Source organism: Amblyomma maculatum, chromosome 8 (genome assembly GCF_055883805.1).
Source record: "Amblyomma maculatum isolate TAMU_Amacu chromosome 8, ASM5588380v1, whole genome shotgun sequence".
Taxonomy (NCBI): Eukaryota; Metazoa; Arthropoda; class Arachnida; order Ixodida; family Ixodidae; genus Amblyomma; species Amblyomma maculatum.
This window is the reverse complement of record NC_139351.1, coordinates 36,459,961-36,480,269: the sequence shown is the minus strand read 5'-3', so window position 1 is coordinate 36,480,269 and position 20,309 is coordinate 36,459,961. Positions and strand designations below refer to the sequence as shown.

Sequence of the window (20,309 nt, the reverse complement as noted above, 5' to 3'; positions counted from 1 at the left end):
AAAGTCGTGCGGAGAAATGGTTGTGCGTGTTTGCTTTATTTGATAAATCACGTAATTTTATTCCGCAAACAAATACAGGCAAAAATGTATTACGGAAGGCAAGAGCTTGGTAGGCTACATTTTTAGCTTTTTCTCTCTGCCTTCACCGTTGTGATAGAAAACAAGAGCATAAATGTACGGTACTATCGGAGATGTGTTTACATTTGACAAGCTTCCTTGTAATACCAGCCATAGCTCATTCAAACCTAGAGAAATGCTCGAGAGTTCATTGTGTTCGACGGCGTAGATCGTTTAAGATTTCCTGCTGTGCCCAACCTGCGTGCACGAACCGCTTGAAGCATACAAATGAGACTACGTGTATTGCAGTTTAAACCCTTCGACAGCACCATCTTCGAAGCTCGGGTGGGAACGGAGTTACATGTGGAGTGCAAATATGTCAAGAATAATCCTGAAAAAGATGGGTAAGTCACCGTTTCCACAAGCATGTTAACGACACCCCCAGTTTCTTGCTTCGACGAGTTCGCATAGCTCATCAGCATAGTTGCTGCCGCCATCACTGCTCCGAACAGGCGGGAGGCGCTCTTGCTTTTGTTTCGTGGAGCAGGAACAATTTTTTCAACAACTATGAAGTCTTTGGATGTTTGTCTATCCGTCAGACTCACGTCGCCGTCTCTCATATTATCACGAACGCTGTTGTGAAGCCAGTAAAAATAAAATACCGGGTTGTTCGGCTTATTTATAGGGTTTGACGGCTCAACTTGGCTCAGGCTATGAAGAGACGTCCGGAAATTTCGATCACCTGGAGTTCTCTAACATATGCTGACCACAACACGGGCTTTTCGCCTCCATCGAAAAGCGGACACTTCTGCTCACCGTGGTGTCGCAGTACTCAGTGTGCTAGACTGCTATACCCGTTGATACGGCATCGAAATTCGGCCACCGCGGCCGGGATTCGATCCCGCAACCGCACATACAGCCGTTGAGCGCCCCTACCACTGCGCCACCGCGGTGGGGCAAGAGACTTCAAAAACAATGCACAGAATATTCAGTGAAAGAGAAGTGAGAATATGACATTCTGAAGGTCTGAGGAGAATTTCGTAAAACCACAATAATGGGATAGATAGCCAAAGTCGTATAACATTTTGATTCAGTCAGACATTACAGGCCTGGGCTGCCCGTATACACTGTTCTCTGCTCCCCCTCAGCGCCAAGCCAGTCGGGCAAGGTGGTAAGAAACAAGGGTGAATCCGACTGCTGAGCAGCCTGGAAGATAGAGGTGATTGATCAAACGCACCAGATAAGACGAACCTCGATCACATCTTGTGATGAATGAAGGGGTGGGTAAAGGCGCTTGTCCAGACGAAGCTGGCTACCGACGACGTCTGGGTTTGTAGGGCGCAGGGAGAGTCGCTCTTGGTTGTTTAAGGCAGAAGGTCAATGTTTCCCGAGTAAAGTATTCAGGGAGATTCAAAAGGCAATTCATGAGTGGCAAATAATTAAACAGACATCCGTGGGTGGCTGCAGCATGGAGACTGCTCTCGACCTCTTCTTGAAGGGAAGTAGCATATGTTCGGGAGCGTCTTAATAGTAACTTGACAGGAACCCTAAAGGGTCCACTCTGAGGAGGAAGATGTCGTTGCTCTCTTCCCTTACGGAAATGCCATATCTGGACTTATAAAAAAAAATCCAGATCAGGTATATCAGGAATTGGGCAGATATGGTATATTAGGACAGATCTGGGCCAAATAAGGCATATCTGCCCAATTCCTGATTTCGAGTACCAGATAAGGCATATCTGGTTGTATAAGCCTGATCTGCCCAATTCCTGATTTCGAGTACCAGATAAGGCATATCTGGTCGGATATGCCTTATCCACCCAATTCCTAATTTAAAGATCTAGCCCGCATGGCAGGTAGGTTTTGAACTATAGATCTATATATCTGCATATCAACATAACACTTTATTACAACACACACAAAACAATTTCAGTATTCCAGCTAAAAGCACGCTCAATCAAGTTTGCCAAGGGAAACCTGAATTTCCCCTTTTATTTCAAACCTTACAGGAAAATAGCTTTGAAACCACAGGTTTTCTTTTTTTCCTGCCTATATAGAATCGCTCAAAGACGGTCCTGAATTACGTGTGTATACCGAGGGTCAAAGACATGCTCATCCGTTAGTAAATATTGAGATTCTACTCATTTACGCGCGATACTTTAACAAACTAATGAGATATCTGAACAGAATAATATCTACAGGAGAAACTAAAGTGAAATACATTACCCTATTAAATTAGATATTACATTTTTATTCTGCTCTTTTACACACAGAGCTTTACCCAGTAAATGCTTTTAGTTCGAGCTGGTTCGAGCTAAATAAAATAAACGGCTATTAATCGAACTGGACTACTAAAATGAAATTTAAAGGTTTGTCGACACCCGGAAAAGGTAGCGCTAAACCGTAGGGCGATAAAACACACACTGCTGGGACTGCTGATAATACCTAAACCTTAGCAAAGTACATATAGGCTGTCAGGAAGTACTGGTGTTACCTTAAGCAGAGACTGCAGTGCAAAATGAGCGAACGCGCCTAACTCGTGGTTGCTTTTCAAATTAGGAGAGAAAACAAAAAAAGCATGTCCGATGGTATTTGTCATGACAGCGACAACTCTGCCCCTAAACCGAATCAAGCATGAAGCTACTTAGGTAGTGCAAATAATAATAATAATAATAATAATAATAATAATAATAATAATAATAATAATAATAATAATAATATAATAAACAACGAAGGACCCTATCCACTCACTGAAATTTGTCAAAATTGCTAGAGCGAAAGACAAATTAGCAATGAAATGTACGGAAAAATATCACATACTGGCAATTACCATCCAATTTAATGATTGGAAAATTAATTTTCCATCAAAATAATAAAGTGAACAATATCCTGAGGCTGGCAAGTGCTAGTTCCCGACAAGAAGTCTCACGCTCACGGTTTTGGTGATCGGGCGGGAAGTTGAGGCAGCACGATGAGGGTGCGATCCGACACAATGGTGAAGATTTGGCCGGGCCACCCAGCGCAGAATCCCCGAAAAGCTCTATTGACCATCAGGTTCGCTGCCAAGGCTGGGGAGGCAGCTTCCACCCGCAGTGGGACACAGTAATTTCCTCTGTGCCGACGGTCAGACTGAAGCTCTTGTAGGTTTGCTGTCGCATTTTTGTTACACGCACACAGCTAATAGCGAACAGGCGCTGGCACACGCACCCACACCAGCATACACAACATGCAGCACGCCCGCCAGTTGCACCGAACTCCGATGTCTGCCACCGAAAAGGAACGAGATACCAAGTGCTTAGGCGCACAGAGTTGAAAGGGGAAGGGGAAAGAAGCAAGCACACACAAAACAGAGAGCGCGAGGCCTACGCGGTATAGAACGTGGCAGCGAGGAGGAGAGATGAAATGCGAGCCAGTGACGCAGGGGCCGCCGCTGTCTGAGAGGGAAGAGGGGAACGCGGGAGAGGAGGAGTCACTGTCTAGCCACTGCGGCCCTCGACGAAGCAACCGCCAGCCGTCTCTGAGGGTGAGTCACCGTCTGACAGCGCGGAGGGGGCCGTATACTGAACTGCCATCATTTCCTTGATATTTTGAATTGCTCAACTTAACCGACCATGCTTTTGTGCACCGGACTGCGGCCGCATTTTAAATGAAATGCGAGTTAGTATAGGCGGAAAGAGGAGCATGTATATAACCCAGCGCCCTCCTGGATTAAGGAACACATGGAGTAATAATTATAGTGCAGCGAAATGTGCAGAATATTTGAAATATGAGTCGTAGCTATTTTCTAAATTGGATACAATTAACATGCAGGCCAAGCTGAGTGTAGAAAAATTGAAGCTCGACCACATGATGCCAATATTGGTTATTTGCAGAAGGTAGACGAAGGCCATATATTGCTAATATACAATAACTATGGCACCTACATAATTAAGGCCCCGATGAGGTTATATAAAGTCCTGTTGATGCCAGGCATATGGCCCTGGTCTGTCTATATAAGGTCATGATGATGCCATATATGCCCTTTATCAGGCCACATAAGGTCGCGAGGATACCATATATGCCCTGATCAAGCCATATAAGGTCCCGTTAGCCGTTCAGATATGGATTATATGTTGCATGATATGGCCAAATCTGAGCCATATAAGGGCAACATTTTGCACATATATGACCTTATCTGGCCCAGATAAGGACTTATTTGCTGCCTTATAGATTTGTATCTGGCAGCATATGTTCCATATCTGAAGCAGATATGGGATTTCCGTAAGGGTTTAAGGCGCCATTGCGTCTAGCACTTTCGCACATTGCAGCACAGGCATGCACTGCCACTTGTTTACCCTGCACAAGCCTGTATAACACAGTGGCGAAGATCAGGAATGGCATGCATGCCAAAGGCGGAGCTACGTACGGCCGGGGTTTCGGATATGATGAAAATAGGATGGTACCGCATATATCCCAATGGGCTTGCAGGAGCCACAAGCAAACATTAACAAAATATACAAGAACAGACTAGTGTGCATTGTCAAATAGAACACTGAATGTGACTCGCTAGTTTTGCTCGGAAAATTTCACCATCTTTGCATGAAGCAATAACGTCCGGTAGAGCATTCCATTGGGCTATTGCATCTGGAAAAACAGAGTTATTCATTGCTGCAGTGCGGCCAAAAATCAGATTTAACGGGTGACTGTGATTAAGTCGACGGGACATTCTTGAGGGAGGTTGCCGGAGAGGGGGCCGGTTGTGAGGATGGTAAAAAAAAAGAATGAAGGAGGCAGAGACGTGATAAAATGCGGCGTGATTGAAGGCTTGGGAGGGAAAGAGTTCGTTTTAGTTCTGTGATGCTGGTTTCACGTGAGTACTGTGACATGATAAATCGCGCGGCACGATTTTGGATGGCCTCCAGATTATTAGCGAGGTAGCTTGTGAAGGGTGCCAGATGGATGAAGCGTATTCTAGTTTTGGACGAACATAGGTCTGGAATGCGAGCTGTCTGATTTGGGTGGTGATGATTGTAAATTTCTCCGTAAGTAACCAAGAGTGCATGAAGCCTGCGAGCATATTGTTTCAATGTGAGTAAACCATTATAAATATTTATTCTGTAGGGTCACTGACCACTTGTCAAAATAGATGGTTGACATTTCGGAACCCCTACTGAAGGTAGGGGTTCCAACAAAGGGAAGTGACGCATTCTCCCTTAAGCCCGCCGCCCGAGGGAGAATGCGTCACCCTCGCTCGTCTTCAGGAGGTGGAGGAGATTCTGTCGCGCCTCCGATTGAGTCATCTCGTCTTGTTGGGACTTGCGGGCTCTCCCTTTCCCTCTGAACTGACAAGACTATAAAAAGCAGCGGCAGACTCCGCTGCGGCAGAGACTACTTGGGAGGCGTCGCAGTGACGACGCCAGACACCAGCTGTGTGAGCGTGTCGGTATTCTCTCCGGGTCAGCTTCTCTGCCCGTTCCTTCACGATGTTGTATTAAACGTTTGTTTTGTTAGAAGACTTTGTTGGGACCGTTGATATCGTCCGCCGAGTCACGGAGCCGCATGTAATAACTGGCATCAGCAGTGTATGAGCCACGCGAGCCCCAAATCTAATAACTGGCAAGCAGCGGTGAGACGACCAAGCCGTAACCGTGGTCGGTGGGACGAGTCAGACAAGCCAGATGAGACCGTCGTCCAACAACTGGTGATCAGCGGTGGATCGACGACGACCAAGCCGTGACCGTGGTTGGTGAGATGAGTCAGGCCTGACCGAGGTGCAACATCTGGTGGGAAGAGCTGAGATGTCCCAGGCGTGACCCGTGCAACAAGCAGCTCAGCGGAAAGCCGGGAGCAGTGCAACGAGCCCTGTGTGATGAATGGTTGCCTGCAGCGGAGTGACTGCTCTGGATTCTTGGCTGCGAGGTTTGGTGAGTGCGGGACTTGCTTCTACTGAGTTTTGCCAGGCTTTTGTTAGGTTGAAAACGGAGCTGGTAATTGTGTTGTCGTTGTTGCTGGGTTAATTTGCAGCAACGCAATAGTGGGTAGTAGAGAAGGCAGAACTCAGAACAGCCATGGATTTGGATTTGATGTCGTTGCGCAAACCGAAATTGCTGGAGCTTGCGAAGGAGTTGGGTCTGAATTTGCCAGACAAACTCAGAAAGCCAGAAGTGTAAAAGGCTGTTCTTGCGTTGGAAGCTGAAGATGACGAGCTTTCGGAATGCCTTGATATTGTCACAGAAGCCAGTGAAACTGGTTCAGCAGGTTTACTCACAGCTAAGTAAAGCTCCGGTAAGATAAGGCACGGAACCGACTGGCGGGCGAGCACCGAGAGCGAAGAAGACGAGCGCGTGCCAGCCTCCCGAGCTCGCCACTTGGCGGCGCCAGTAAGATAACATTGCGGCATTGCCCCTCCCGGTGGAAAAGGCATCGTCCCGATGCCGGGTGGCGAGGTCGAGGATAACGGTAGTCGGTGAGGATGCCGCGTTCACATAAAGCAGGTAAAGGAAGCAAAAAAACACACGTGCAGCATGACCTAGAGGGAGTAGAAGGGCGTCATCCTGGCGACATGTACGACTTCCGATTGTGCTTGCCGTCGGGATGAGCGAACAGTTCCTTGCGGGATCACTTCGTAGGTGACGTCGCTGAGTTTGCTTTGTACTTCGTACGGGCCGAAGTAGAAGCTTCTCGGAGCGACCCCGCTGGCGAACAGGTGTCCACATCCAAACCTAATCGCCAGGGTTGTAAATTATCTCCCTGTGACGAAGCTTATAACGTCGAGCATCTTTAACTTGCTGTGTCCGGACTCTCAGTCTAGCCAGCTGGCGAGCGGCCTCGGCATGCTGCACGAACTGGTCGGCATGGGCAATCGATGGGTGGGCAACATCTGGCAGTAGCATTGCGTCCAGCATGGTGACAGCCTCGCGACCGTACACCAAGCGGAACGGTGTGAAGCGGGTCGTTTCCTGTACTGCAGTGTTATACGCAAATGTTGCATACGGTAGTATCTGGTCCCAGTTCTTATGGTCTTCGTCGACGTACATGGAAAACATATCAGCGATGGTCTTATTGAGTCGCTCAGTAAGGCCATTCGTCTGAGGGTAGTAAGCTGCTGTTCTGCGATGACAAGTGCCACTGAGCCGCATCGCTTCCTGGGTTAGAGCAGAAGTACATGCCGTGCCTCTGTAAGTTAAAACGATCGCAGGGGCATCATGACGAAGGACTAGATTAAAGATGAAAAAGTTCGCAATATCAGTAGACGTGCCGCTGGGAAGAGCTTTCGTCTCACAATAGCGGGTTAGATAATCTGTGGCGACTATAATGTACCGGTGGCCCAATGATGACGTAGGAAATGGGCCGAGCAAGTCCATACCGACTTGGTGAAAAGGTACTCGCGGAGGAACGATAGGCTGCAGCAGGCCGGCCGGCTTGACAGGTGGTATCTTCCGACGTTGGCAATCACGGCACGTCCTAACATAGCGCTGAACCGTAGCGGCAAGCTTGGGCCAGTAGTACTTTTGTTGTACTCATGCCAAGGTGCAAGAAAAACCGAGATGTCCGGCAGAAAGCTCGTCGTGGCATGCCTGCAAAACGTCGGTACGGAGCGGCGTTGGGACAACCAGCAGATACTGAATGTCTGTGAAAGCGTAGTTTTTCTTGTAGAGGACGCCGTCACGCAAGCAGAACGACGACAGGCCACGCGTGAAAAGGCGAGGCGGAGGTGAGGCGGTTCCTTCGAGATAATCGATGAGGGGCCGCAGTTCGGTGTCGTCTCGCTGCTGTTGAGCGAGATCTGGCGTCGTGAGAGCGCCGAGAAAAACGGAGTCATCTGCTTCAATTGACGAACACGGGATAGGGTCTCGGGATAGGCAGTCAGCGTGACAGTGCTTCTTGCCGGATTTGTACACAATAGTGACGTTGAACTTCTGTAAGCGGAGACTCCAGCGAGCTCACCGGCCTGAAGGATCTTTAAGGTTCGCTAACCAACAGAGTGAGTGGTGGTCGCTGACCACCCTAAACGGCCGACCATACAAATACGGCCGAAATTTTTGTTACCGCCCACACAACTGCAAGGCACTCCTTTTCGGTAGTAGAGTAATTCGCTTCGGAACGGGACAGGGTGCGGCTGGCGTAAGCAATTCCCCGCTCAACGCCTTCTTGCCACTGAACGAGAACTGCACCGAGGCCAATGTTACTGGCGTCGGTATGCAATTCTGTGTCGGCCTCCTCGTCGAAGTGGACAAGTACAGGCGTTTTTTGAAGGCGCTTGCGAAGCTCCTCGAAGGCCCTTGGCTGCTCGTTGGCCCAGATGAAAGGCTGGTCGTCCTTTGTTAGACGAGTCAATGGTTCCGCTATTCGGGAGAAGTCGCGCACAAATCTCCTGTAATATGCACAGAGGCCCAAAAACCGACGCACGGAACTTTTATCAGTGGGAGTAGGGAAAGCAGCTGCGGCAGCCGTCTTCTATGGATCAGGGCTAATTCCCTCAGCACTCACTATGTGACCCAGAAACTTGAGCTGTTGGAATGCAAAGTGGCATTTTTCTGGTTTTAGTGAGAGTCCGGTCCCGCGGATGGCATTTAGCCGTCAATCGTTTGAGGTGCTCTTCGTAGGTCGCAGAGAAAATGACAACGCCGTCAAGGTAGACGAGGCACGTCTGCCATTTCAGGCCGGCTAGGACAGTGTCCATCATTCTTTAAAAGGTTGCGGGAGCGGAACACAAACCGAAGGGAAGCACCTTAAATTCGTACAGTCCGTCAGGAGTAATGAATGCGGTCTTCTCTCGATCACGTTCGTCGACTTCGATCTGCCAGTACCCACTGCGTAGATCGAGCGATGAAAAGTATGGGGCGTGGCGGAGTCGGTCGAACGAGTCATCGATTCGAGGCAATGGGTAGACGTCCTTTTTCGTAATTTTGTTAAGCCTGCTATAGTCGACGCAAAGTCTGAGTGTTCCGTCCTTTTTAGCGACCAGCACAACTGGTGACGCCCATGGGCTTGTGGATGGCTGGATCACATCATCGCGGAGCATTTCATCAACCTGCGCCCGAATAGCCTCTCGTTCTTTCGCCGATACTCGGTAGGGGTGTTGGCGGATAGGGCGCTCGGTGGGATCAACTATAATTCGATGTTTGGCTACTGACGTCTGTTTCACTTTGGAAGTGACGGCAAAGCAGTCACGGTAAGTGTCCAGAATTGCTTGAAGGCGGCGTTTCTGGGTAAGAGACAAAGCAGGATTCACGTCGGTTTGAACGGTATGTCCAGTGCTCTCGGGAGGGTTCTCGTTGGCCAGCGAAAGGGCGCAATGGGTGGATGACGCACTGACCTCGTCAAAATAAGCGATAGCTGTACCTTGCGGTAAATGGCGGTATTCGGCACTAAAGTTCGCTAAAAGCAGTTCAGTTCGTTTATTTCTCAAGGCAAAGACCCCCCGAGCGACGCAGACTTGTAGGCTCAACAATAAATTCACGTTCGTTTTCGCGAGGCCTTGAAAGGCGGGGGGGGGGGGGGGGGGGTTGTCGCACTGCACTGTAACAAACAAGCTGGTGCGTGGAGGTAGAGTGACATGGTCGTCGCACACTCGGAAAACTGGCCTGTCTGTGCAGTCGTCGCTGTGCTTTGTGTGCTCGTCGGAAATTGCGCGGTGAGTGAAAAAAGTCACCATGAAGTCACGGAGGTCGATGATTGCGTCGTTTTCTCTACGAAAATCAAGGCCGAGAATCAGGTCCTTGGAGCACTCTGCTAGCACAACGAAGCAACACGAGAAAGTTACGTGGTGAATCTCGACGCGAGCGGCGCACACTCCGAGCGGCGTTACCACATGCCCTCCGGCTGTCCTTATCAGGGCTCCGTGCCAAGGAGTCAGGACCTTTCGCAGAATGGTAGCAAGGCCATGACTCATAACGCAAAAAATCAGCGCCGGTATCTACAAGGGCAGTCGTGTTGTGGTTGTCAACGACGATCGGTATCTCGGCGGAATGTAGCTCACCGTCGACAAAGTGCGGCGTGTCAGGGATCGTCGGCCTGACGGGTCGTTCGTTGCGTCGAATTGTGGCGTCGAAGGTAAGCTTCTGGGATCGCCGTGAGGTCGTTGGACTTGGTGGTCGTGCGGTGCGTCGATTGGGGGCGTCGGAGGAACGCTTCGGCGATCGTCGAAAAGTGGTCGGACTGTTGGTCGGAGCCAAGGGTCGGAGGTCGGTGTGTGTGATCTAATCGGTGAGCGGAGGATGAAGGTCGTAGTGTTCATCGATGGCGGCACTACCCCCGAGGGTCGCCGTCTTCAGTTTGGCGCGGACTTGGGGACTGCGCTGAAGGAAGAACGGCAACTGGAGGAAAAGTGTCGCGGCGATGGTGACCTGGACTGGCGTCGCTGGAGGGACGCAGGTGGGACGTTGTCGCTGAGGTATTTTTCGATGTCCCGAGGCCGTTCGCCATAGCGCGGCCGGGGGCATCCGGTGAAAATCCGCTCAAGCCCTCCGACGGTACGGGCAGTGGCGCAGTACGAGACGGGCTTTGCCGCAATGAAAGCACAAAGGTTGATTGTCCGACGTGCGTCACGCGTGTGCTTTGCGAATGGGTGGTCGATTGTCAGGCACACCAGTCGAAACTGGATATTGGGGTGGAGGATGAGCGGGAAAAGCAGGGTTGCAGGGTGCTGATGGTTCAGGCGCAGGGGTACGCAACACGTCGCTGTACGTCATGATCTGTGGCGCAGGCGGCTGGGGTGACGGTACTGATGGCACTGCTTGATGGAGCTCTTCGCACACAATATCCGAGATGCCCCCAACACGTGGATGTTGTTCGAGAGAGGGCAGCTTTTGCAGCTCTTCGCGCACGATGCTTCGAGTTAGCTGACGAAGGGCTTCCTTGTCGGTTCCAGCCATTGGCAAACGGAAGTCTACGGCAACGATGTTCGCAGAGAGATCAAAATGTACAAATCGCTGATTCAAGGCACGCTCAATGCTTGTTGCTTCTTTCGTAAAATCAGCCACAGTACGTGGAAGGTCACGTACAAGGCCAACGAACAACTGCTCCTTGACGCCTTGCATAAGGTGGCGCACCTTCTTTACCTCCAACATGGAAGGATCCGCCCGGTTGAAAAGGCGAGTCATTTCTTCTACAAACATGGCGACGTTTTCATTAGGCTGCTTTGCTTGGGACTGTAGAGCGAGTTCGGCCATCTCTTTTCTTGCATCGTTGCCGAATGTTGCGAGCAGCTGCCGCCGGAAATCCTGCCAGGTGGAAATGGTAGCCTCATGGTTTTCGAACCACATCTTGGCGACATCCTCTAGTGCGAAATAAACATTCTGCAATTTCCGCTCCTCTTCCCACGCATTAAACACAGCGACCCGATCATAGCTGCTCAGCCAGTCCTCAACGTCTTCGAACTTGTCGCCATGGAACGGCGTGGGCATACGTGGAGTATGGCAGATCAGCAGCTGCGCACTCACGGGAAACTGAATTGTCTGGATTGCCGCTGTAGTCATCGTGGTTCGTGGTGGGGAAACAAGAGGACCACACTCTGGAGCTAAGCCTCTAAAACGACGGCTCGCCTTGTGCACAGGTGTCGTGTCCACGGTGTGTAGATGGGCGTAGGGGGCAACCAGAGGCTCTTCGTACATGGGATCTACCCAGAAGTTCCACCAAAAATGCCACAGAAGCCAGTGAAACTGGTTCAGCAGGTTTACTCACAGCTAAGTAAAGCACCGGCAAGATAAGGCACGGAACTGACTGGCGGGCGAGCACCGAGAGCCAAGAAGACGAGTGCGTGCCAGTCTCCCGAGCTCGCCACATGGCGGCGCCAGTAAGATAACATTGCTGCAATATCATTGACGAACGTCAAGAGGAACATGAACGTAAGGAACGTCACGAGAAAGAGAAACATAAACGTAGGGAACGTCACGAGAAAGATTAACGTGAACGTAGGGAACGTCACGAGAAAAGGGACGCCCGCGTAAAGAAACTGATGCAGCTGGAGATCTCAGCACCTGGAATGAGCGTGGAAAAGCTTAAAGCTTTCAATGCCATGCAATGTAACGATTGGATACCGCGAGACGGTCCACCACCGTTCCTCATCGCCGAAGATATGGCACAGTATTTGGCAGACTTCGAGAGTGTCTGCAGAAGTAAACGCTTCAAGCGAGACAGTTGGGCACAGAAGTTGGTAGCTCTTCTCTCCGCTGAAGCGTCGGAAGCTTGGGGGCTGGCATGAGCGGTTGTTCGAACTTGACTGAAAGTGAGTCATGCGCGGCTGGCCGCGATGCATACGCAGCGCCACACTTTGACGACACCGGTGCCCTACTACCTCCGCTTACCGCTAGCTTGTCGGAGAGGGCGTGAAAAGAAAGTAGAAAGAGAATATTCAAGTGCTGCCGACGAAAAACACGGAAAGGCAGGCGCGAGAAAGAATGCTGCCATCGTAAGGAGAGGAAATTCAAAAGATTGCGAACAGAAAGCAGAAATCCTGCGTTCCAGTGCTGCCGTAGAAAAAAAGACGGAATGGCAGGCGCGAGAAAGAATGGAGCAAGTTGAACCTATCGCGAAAAAGAAAGCGACTATCCCAAATGCACAAATGCGCCCGTGCCGAGAAAATGCGTGACTGGTGCGCAAAACGTAAGGAGAGGGATAGGATGTTTAGAAAAGCGTGTGACTCGTGCTCGTATGTTTCTTTGCATAAAAACAGGAAGGTAAGGTTGTTCCACGAAACGGACCGCCGGAGCTCCAGTTAAAAGGGTGATCTCAAAGGTAACGCCGATGTCTTAAGTCGGAGCCCTAACGTGAGAAGAAGCCTGTTTTCACTTGTTGGTGGTTTTCTTCCTGGCATAAGATTTTAAACATATTGTATTGTATTATCTTTGTTTGAAAGTTGTGTTTTCGAAAGCGCAATTTTCAAGTTTGTGGACGCGTTCCAAGTGCATGCTGCTGAGCTGCCCTTTATTATAGATGGGGGCATAAGAGGGAAATAGCCTGGCACAACTTAGTGAAGTTTGTGCCGTGCTTGCTGGCTGAACGGTTGTTTTTAGCGTGGTTGTGACTTTGTGGGTTGTCAGAAAACTCTCCCGAAGACAAGCTGCAGAGTGCCTTGGGAACCAGAACTTGCCAAGGACGCCTTCTGGCTGTTTGGGCTCAAGAGAAGCAGAGTCGGACGACCCCGGCTAGCAGCAACATCCCAATCCCTTCGGACAGCAGGTGCAGCCCCCTGCCCTGCTGTGTGCGTGCGTGCGTGTGTGTGTAAACGCTGGCCAAGCGCGGCGCTCGAGGGAGAGTGCGTTGCCCTCGCCCGTCTGCATGAGGTGGAGGAGATTCTGTCGCGCCTCCGATGATTGTGTCATCTCGTCTTGTTCGGACTTGCAGGCTCTCCCTTTCCATCTGAACTGACAAGCCTATAAAAAGCAGCAGCAGACTCAGCTGCGACAGGGACTAGTTGGGAGGCCTCGCAGTGACGACTCCAGACACAGCTGTGTGAGCGTGTCGCTTCTCTGCCCGTTCCTTCATGATGATGTATTAAACGTTTGTTTTGTTAGAAGACGCCTCGTCTTTGCTGGGACCGTTGATGTCGTCCGCCGAGTCACGGAGCCGTCAGGCCGACGCTACTGATGGGGCTGCGAGCCGCATGTAATAACTGGCGTCAGCGGTGGGCTGAGCCACGCCAGCCCCAAATATAATAATAGCCAGAGGTGGTCGAAATTATACTAAAGACCGCCCTTACAAGACCTCTTCTTTCACTCACACCTTCGTCCCCTCGCTCATTCAGTGTCCCCTAACCCCGCCGGGGTGGCGCAGTGGTAACGGAGCTCGCCTACTGTTCCCAAAGATGCGGGATCGAATGCCGGCTTCAGCGACTATTCAATGGAAGTGAAAAACAATGAGCCCATGTGCTGTGCGATGTCAGTGCACGTTAGAGATGCCAAGGTGGCCGAAACTTCAGAAAACCTCCACTACGGCGTCTCTCATAGCCTGAGTGGCTTTGGGACGTTAAACTCCAAGAGGGCCCTCCCTACAATTGAAGCGCTCCCAATTATCATGTAGGGAGCTCCACCCCCACCTTCAGTACAACTGGCAATAAATGCTTCCCCCGGTGACCTATTCAAATTGTCGCCCCGCCAAGGTGGTGCAGTGGTGACGGCGCTCGGCTACTGTGTCCAAGAATGGGGGATCGAATCTCGGCTTCGGCGGCCGCTTTTTGATAGAGGTGAAAAGCAAAGCGCCCGTGTGGTGTGCGATGTCAGAGCACGTTAAAGAACCTCAGGTGGTCGAAATTTCCGGAGTCCTTCACTACGGCGTTTCCCATAGCCTGAATCGCTTTGGGACGTTAAACCCCACAAACTAAACCAAACCTATTCACATCGTCGGACGTATAAACCCAATAGCTTATTATAAGGCTTGGCACCTGACGGCTGGTGCGGCTTCCATGCGAGACAAAAATTTCTATTTAAGCGAAAAATTTACTAGCCTCGTCGAGCAAAGCTTATACGCGCGGTAATTCAACTTCGAGTGACACACGAGTAGCACGTTCGGCGTGCGCAGCAGATGACCTTCTATTCTTCTAGTTGATTGATTGAATGCGCTTTATTGAATGGGAAGGCTCATGGCCATGGATTATGTCTACTCCCCTTTACCCACATCCATTCTTCCAGTTTGCATACAATTTGTTTTGAAGCGCAAGCTTCACTGCGCCAGTCAGCTGGAGCCTCACATTACCCCTATATGCCACGCAGGCTCGTTCATAACAAGCATGAAAATGGGTTGTGCATAGAACGCCAGTGAACTTTGATGCTTTCAACGGAAGCTGGTTGAGTTCGATGCAGCCCTCGGTCACCCACAGCCAAACGTTTCGCTCCACATTTGGTTAAGCAGCGGGTTAAGCATTTTTTTCACGCACCTAGCACACGTTATCCGTACTAGCACATATCTCCACAAATGTACAACATTGTTTGACACAACGCCACACAGTCTTCCAACCACCCACATGCCCTTTTCGTCCCCCACCACCGCTGGCCATCTCGCTCGCCTCCTGGGACCTCCTCCTTGATAATAGCTTCGACACTTTCCTGTCGTCTAGACTTGGCTGTGGTGGCCAAGAGGTTTCCAGACAGCCACGGAAGAGTCGCGAGCCAGAATCAGTGCTTTGGCTGCGTTTCCTTGACGTTCACAGACAAGGAGGAATTAAACTACAGCGACCCGTGTCTTACCGTGCTTTCTCTCTGTAAAGTAGGTTCACGCTTATATGTTTCTAACCTGGCTTACCACAGAATAACCAAACATCACAAAGCTTTCGCTTGCATAACCAGGCTTAGCCGAGCTATGCCGTCGCCCATCCACAGTGTAATCAAGTTTAATTACAACAAGTACTCCTCGCCGCATGAGTATCTTTTGCGACCTTGTCGTCATCTCCGAGTCGGTGGAAATGGCGGTCACGACGCGCTTTTTAAAAGATTTTATCCCACATTTCTGTCAGCACTCCGCGCAGGGGAACAACGGTGGCTCAACTGTGGTCAGTGAGTAGACGGATACATTTTCCTTTTTATTTTATTTTTTATTTTTTGTGTAGAAAAGCCATCATTAGCGCGGGTATAGGGCGCCTTCTTTACCTCTCTACTGTTCGTTTGCTTCATTTATAGCATATCAATGTGAGCAGCAGGGAGAACTGCTGTCATTGCATTTAACCTTAACTTAGAGACCGCTTTTCTTTCTCGATGCTGAATACTGAAATCTCCTTCTTACTTCAGGATAATGTTCGGCGTTGGACCCATTTTATTAAAAGGCAAACACACATACAACCTTGTCCATCTGAAGCGTTTGACCGACCCCAACATAACGTACCACATTCGGGCAACAATCATGGAGGGCAGCTACCTCCTCAGCAACAGCGAGCGGTCTTACCGTGTGCCCTACTTCTCCAGAGATGAGAGTCCACAGGGCTACTACTTCGACCTTACCGACAACATGAAGCCTATCAGAGTCTACGTGGTAAGTCCACAACCATATTATTTTTCTCGTATGGGCTAAGGCAGTACAACTTTAAACAGTATGCACAGTATGCACAGTGCGAGGAAAATGAAGAAAAATGACAGCAGCTAGCAACCATCTGCGTACATGAAACAAGCTTGGCTTCATCACAATAATGTGACCAATTGCAAAAGCTCAAAACTTGATTGCTCATCAAGGAACCACGACACAACTCCAGCGATCTAACGATTTAGCGAGGTAGCACGCGCGCAAGTTGGATTGTGAAACCCCTGCCTTTTTTCGCTCTCCGTGACCTGTAATTGTGATGCTTCGGGCTCGTTTATATTTTTGGCTTCCTTGTTCCAATGAAGCCATCGGCAGACACCACCTGTACTATAGTCCGTTTCATAGTTGTCCTCGTTTTCTAGCACTGCCGAATGTTTTTTTTTTATTTTATGTGAACTAATTTATAGCCATGAATATCAACGCATGAATGGAAAATTATTGATGTGGTCCTGTGTCAAAAAACAGTCAGAGGTTCCGTCAGTGAAGAAGGACGAGGTTAAGAAAGCTGTAAAAAACTATAAAATCAGATGGGGAGGGTCAGGTAATAACAGATTTGTTTAAGGGCGGGAGGGGGGGGGGGGGTGTTATCGTGCTAGGAAAATTGGCCGCTCTGTATACGCAGTGCCTGATGACATCGATGGTACCGGGATCAAACGCTACCATTATCTTATTTCATAAGAAAGGGGACGCTAAGGATTTGAAAAAACAGGCTAATCAGCTTACTGCCTGTTACCTATGAGGTGTTTATTAAGGTAATCACTAACAGAATCAGGACAATTGTACAATCAATCAAGCAAAAGATGAAGCCTGTTTACGGAAAGGGTACCCTACAATCGATCATATCCATACCATCAACCAGGTGATAGAAAAATGCTGGCAATATCATCATCATCATCATCAGCCTGACTATACCCACTGCAGGGCGAAGGCCTCTCCCATATTTCCCAACTTAACCCGGTTCTGTGCTAGCTGCATCCACTTGACCCCTGCGAACTTCTTTACCTCATCCTCCCACCTAACTTTCTGCCGCCCCCTGCTACGCTTTCCTTCCCTTGTAATCCAGTTTGTTACCCTAAGCGACCATCGGTTATCCTCTCTTCGCACTACATATCCTGCCCATGTCCATTTCTTCTTCCTAATTTCCACTAGAATGTCAGTAACTTGAGTTATTTCTCTGACCCACTCTGCACGCTTCCTATCTCTTAATGTTACCCCTACCATTTTTCGTTCTATAGCCCTCTGGGTTGTCCTCAACTTAAGTAGAACCCTCTTGGTCAGCCTCCACGTTTCAGCCCCATAGGTGAGTACAGGTAAGATGCAACTGTTGTACACTTTCCTCTTGAGCGATACCGGTACGCTGCTAGTCATAATCTGCGAGTGCTTGCCAAATGCGCTCCATCCTAATCTTATTCTTCTTATTTCCTTTTCATGGTCCGGATCTGCGGTTACTACCTGTCCTAAGTAGACGTATTCGCCTACTATTCCAGTACTTCGCTACCTAATGTAAACTGCTGTTCCTTTCCGAGGCTGTTCAACATTACCTTAGTCTTCTGCAAATTGATTTTCAAGCCTACCTTTCTACTTTTCCTGTCTAGGTCACCAATCATTATTTGCAGTTCATCCCCCGAGTTGTTTAGCAAGGTAATGTCATCAGCAAATCGCAGATTACTGAGGTATTCTCCATCTACCCTTATCCCTAACTGCTCCCATTCCAAGTCTCTGAATACATCCTCTATAAGCAAGCTGTGAATAGTACTGGGGAGATTGTGTCTCCTTGCCTAACACCTTTCTTTATGGGAATTTTGTCACTTTATGCAGAACTATGGTTGCTGTGCAGTCACTATATACATCTTCCAGCACTTTCACGTACGGCTCGTCTACCCCCTGATTTCGCAATGCCTGCATCACCGCCGCGGTTTCAAGTGAGTCAAATGCTTTTTCGAGATCAATGAATGCTATGTATAAGGGCTGGTGATATTCCGAGCATTTTTCTATCACCTAATTGATGGTATGGATACGATCGATAGTAGAGTACCGTTTCCGAAAACCTGCTTGATCCTTTGCTTGATTGCAGTCTAAGGTAGCCCTGATTCTATTAGCGATTACCCTAGTAAATACCTTATACGTAACAGACAGTATGCTGATTGGTCTGTAATTTTTAAGGTCCTTAGAGTCCCCTTTCTTATGAATGAGGATAATGTTTGCATTTTTCCATGGTTCCGGTACCGTCGATGACACCAGGCACTGCGTATACAGGGTGGCCACCTTTTCTAACACGATATTCCCACCGTCCTTCAGCAAATCTGTAGTTATCTGATCCTCTCCAGCTGATTTCCGCCTTTTCATAGTTTCTAATGCTTTCGTGACCTCGTCCTTCGTAACTGGTGGAACGTCTGACTGTTTTTCCCTACCGCCAATGTCCTTACGGTCCTGACTGCTTTGGCTACTGTAGAGATCTGTATAGAACTCCTCGGCTACTTTGACTATCTTATCCATATTCGTATTGCCGTCCTTGTCCCTTATCGCATACATCTGGTTTTTGCCTATGCCCAATTTCTTCTTTACCGCTTTAAGGCTTCCCCCGTTTTTACAGCATGCTCAATATTCTCCATGTAATACTTCCTTATATCGGCCACCTTGCGCTTATTGATTAGGTTTGATATCTCGGCCAATTCATTCTGGTCTGTTGGATTGGAAGCTTTCATACTCTGGCGTTTCTTAATCAAATCTTTCGTCTCCTTAGACAGCTTACCGGTATCCTCTCTAACTATCCCACCACCTACTTTTACCGCACACTCAGTTATGATATCTCTGAAATTATTGTTCCTTGCCTCTAGGGTAATGTCGCCATTCTCGTTTAGACCTGAATATCTATTCTGTAGCGAGATCCTGAACTCTTCTTCCCTCCCCTCCTTCACACCGCTAATTCGTTAATGGGTTTCTTTCTTACTAATTTGTTGCGTTCCTTCTTCAGATTTAGGCTAATTCGGGACGTCACCATCCAGTGGTCACTGCATCGCACTTTCCCGATTACCTCTACATCTTGCATAATGGCGGGGGTTGAACACATTATGAAGTCAATTTAATTTTTGTCTCCCCGTTAGGACGTTTTCATGTCCATTTCCGGTTCTTCCATTCTCTGAAGAAGGTATTCATGATTCTTAAGTTATTGCGCTCTGCAAACTCAACTAGTAACTCTCCCCTGCTATTACTAGAACCAATGCCATGGTCACCTACTGCCTGGTCTCCTGCCTGCTTTTTCCCTACATTGGCATTGAAGTCGCCCTTTAGTACAGTATACTGCGTCTTTACTTTTCGCATTGCCGATTCTACATCTTCGTAGAAGCTTTCAACTGCCTGGTCATCATAACTATATGTAGGTGCATAGGCCTGTACAACCTTCAGTTTATATCGTTTATTAAGCCTAATAACGATGCCTGCCACCCTCTCATTAATACTATAGAATTCATCTATATTACCCGCTATATACTTATTGACAAGGAAACCTACTCCTAGTTGTCGCCTCTCTGGTAAACCTCGATGACACAGTACATGCCCATCCTTTAGTGCAGTATATGCTTCATTCGGCCTCCTAACCTCACTAAGCCCTATGATCTCCCATTTCATACCCTCTAGTTCCTCTAACAGCACTGCTAAACTGGCTTCACTAGCTAGGGTTCTAGCGTTAAACGTTGCCAGGGTCAGTTTCCAATGGCGGCCTGTCCAGCGGAGCCAGGTATTCTTAGCACCCCCTGCTGCATCACAGGTCTGACCGCCGCCGTGGTCAGTTGTTCCGCAGCCGCTGGTGACTGAGGGCCGGGGTTTTATGGAGCTTAGCATAGGAGGTTGCGGCCAATTACTGCACCAGGGTGGCCAACTCCTGTTCTGGTGAGGGAGTGCGTTGCCGGAGGTGTTCACCGGTATCAGGTCGCGCCCCAAACCTGTTTATGCAATTCCATCGACACGCGGATTTTTTTTTATAAGGGCTGACAATATAACCAGCCCTTATACATATAGCATTCATTCGTTACGAAAAAACATTTGGCTCAGTAGAAACATCGGCAGCCATGCAGCCATTGCGAAGTCAGGGTGTTGACGAGCCGTTTGTGAAAGTACTGGAAGGTGTCTCTACTGGCGGCAGAGCAAGCCTAGTTCTGCATAAGGAAAGTGACAAAATTCCCTTAAAGAAATGTGTTAGACAATGACACATGATCTCCCCAGTGCTATTCATAGCTTGCTTAGAGGAAGTATTCAGACTTGGAATGG

At 49.0% G+C, this 20,309-nt stretch overlaps 1 long non-coding RNA gene across 1 annotated transcript in view; it reads left to right on the top strand.

Annotated features, from left to right (window-relative positions):
- Positions 1 to 369: 369 nt before the first annotated feature.
- Positions 370 to 20,309, top strand: part of LOC146180984 (uncharacterized) — a 32,946-nt gene continuing 13,006 nt past the window's right edge. The window contains exons 1-2 of the long non-coding RNA XR_014700402.1: positions 370 to 461; positions 15,758 to 15,998. This is a non-coding gene — a long non-coding RNA (uncharacterized LOC146180984). The remainder of the gene's footprint in view (positions 462 to 15,757; positions 15,999 to 20,309) is intronic.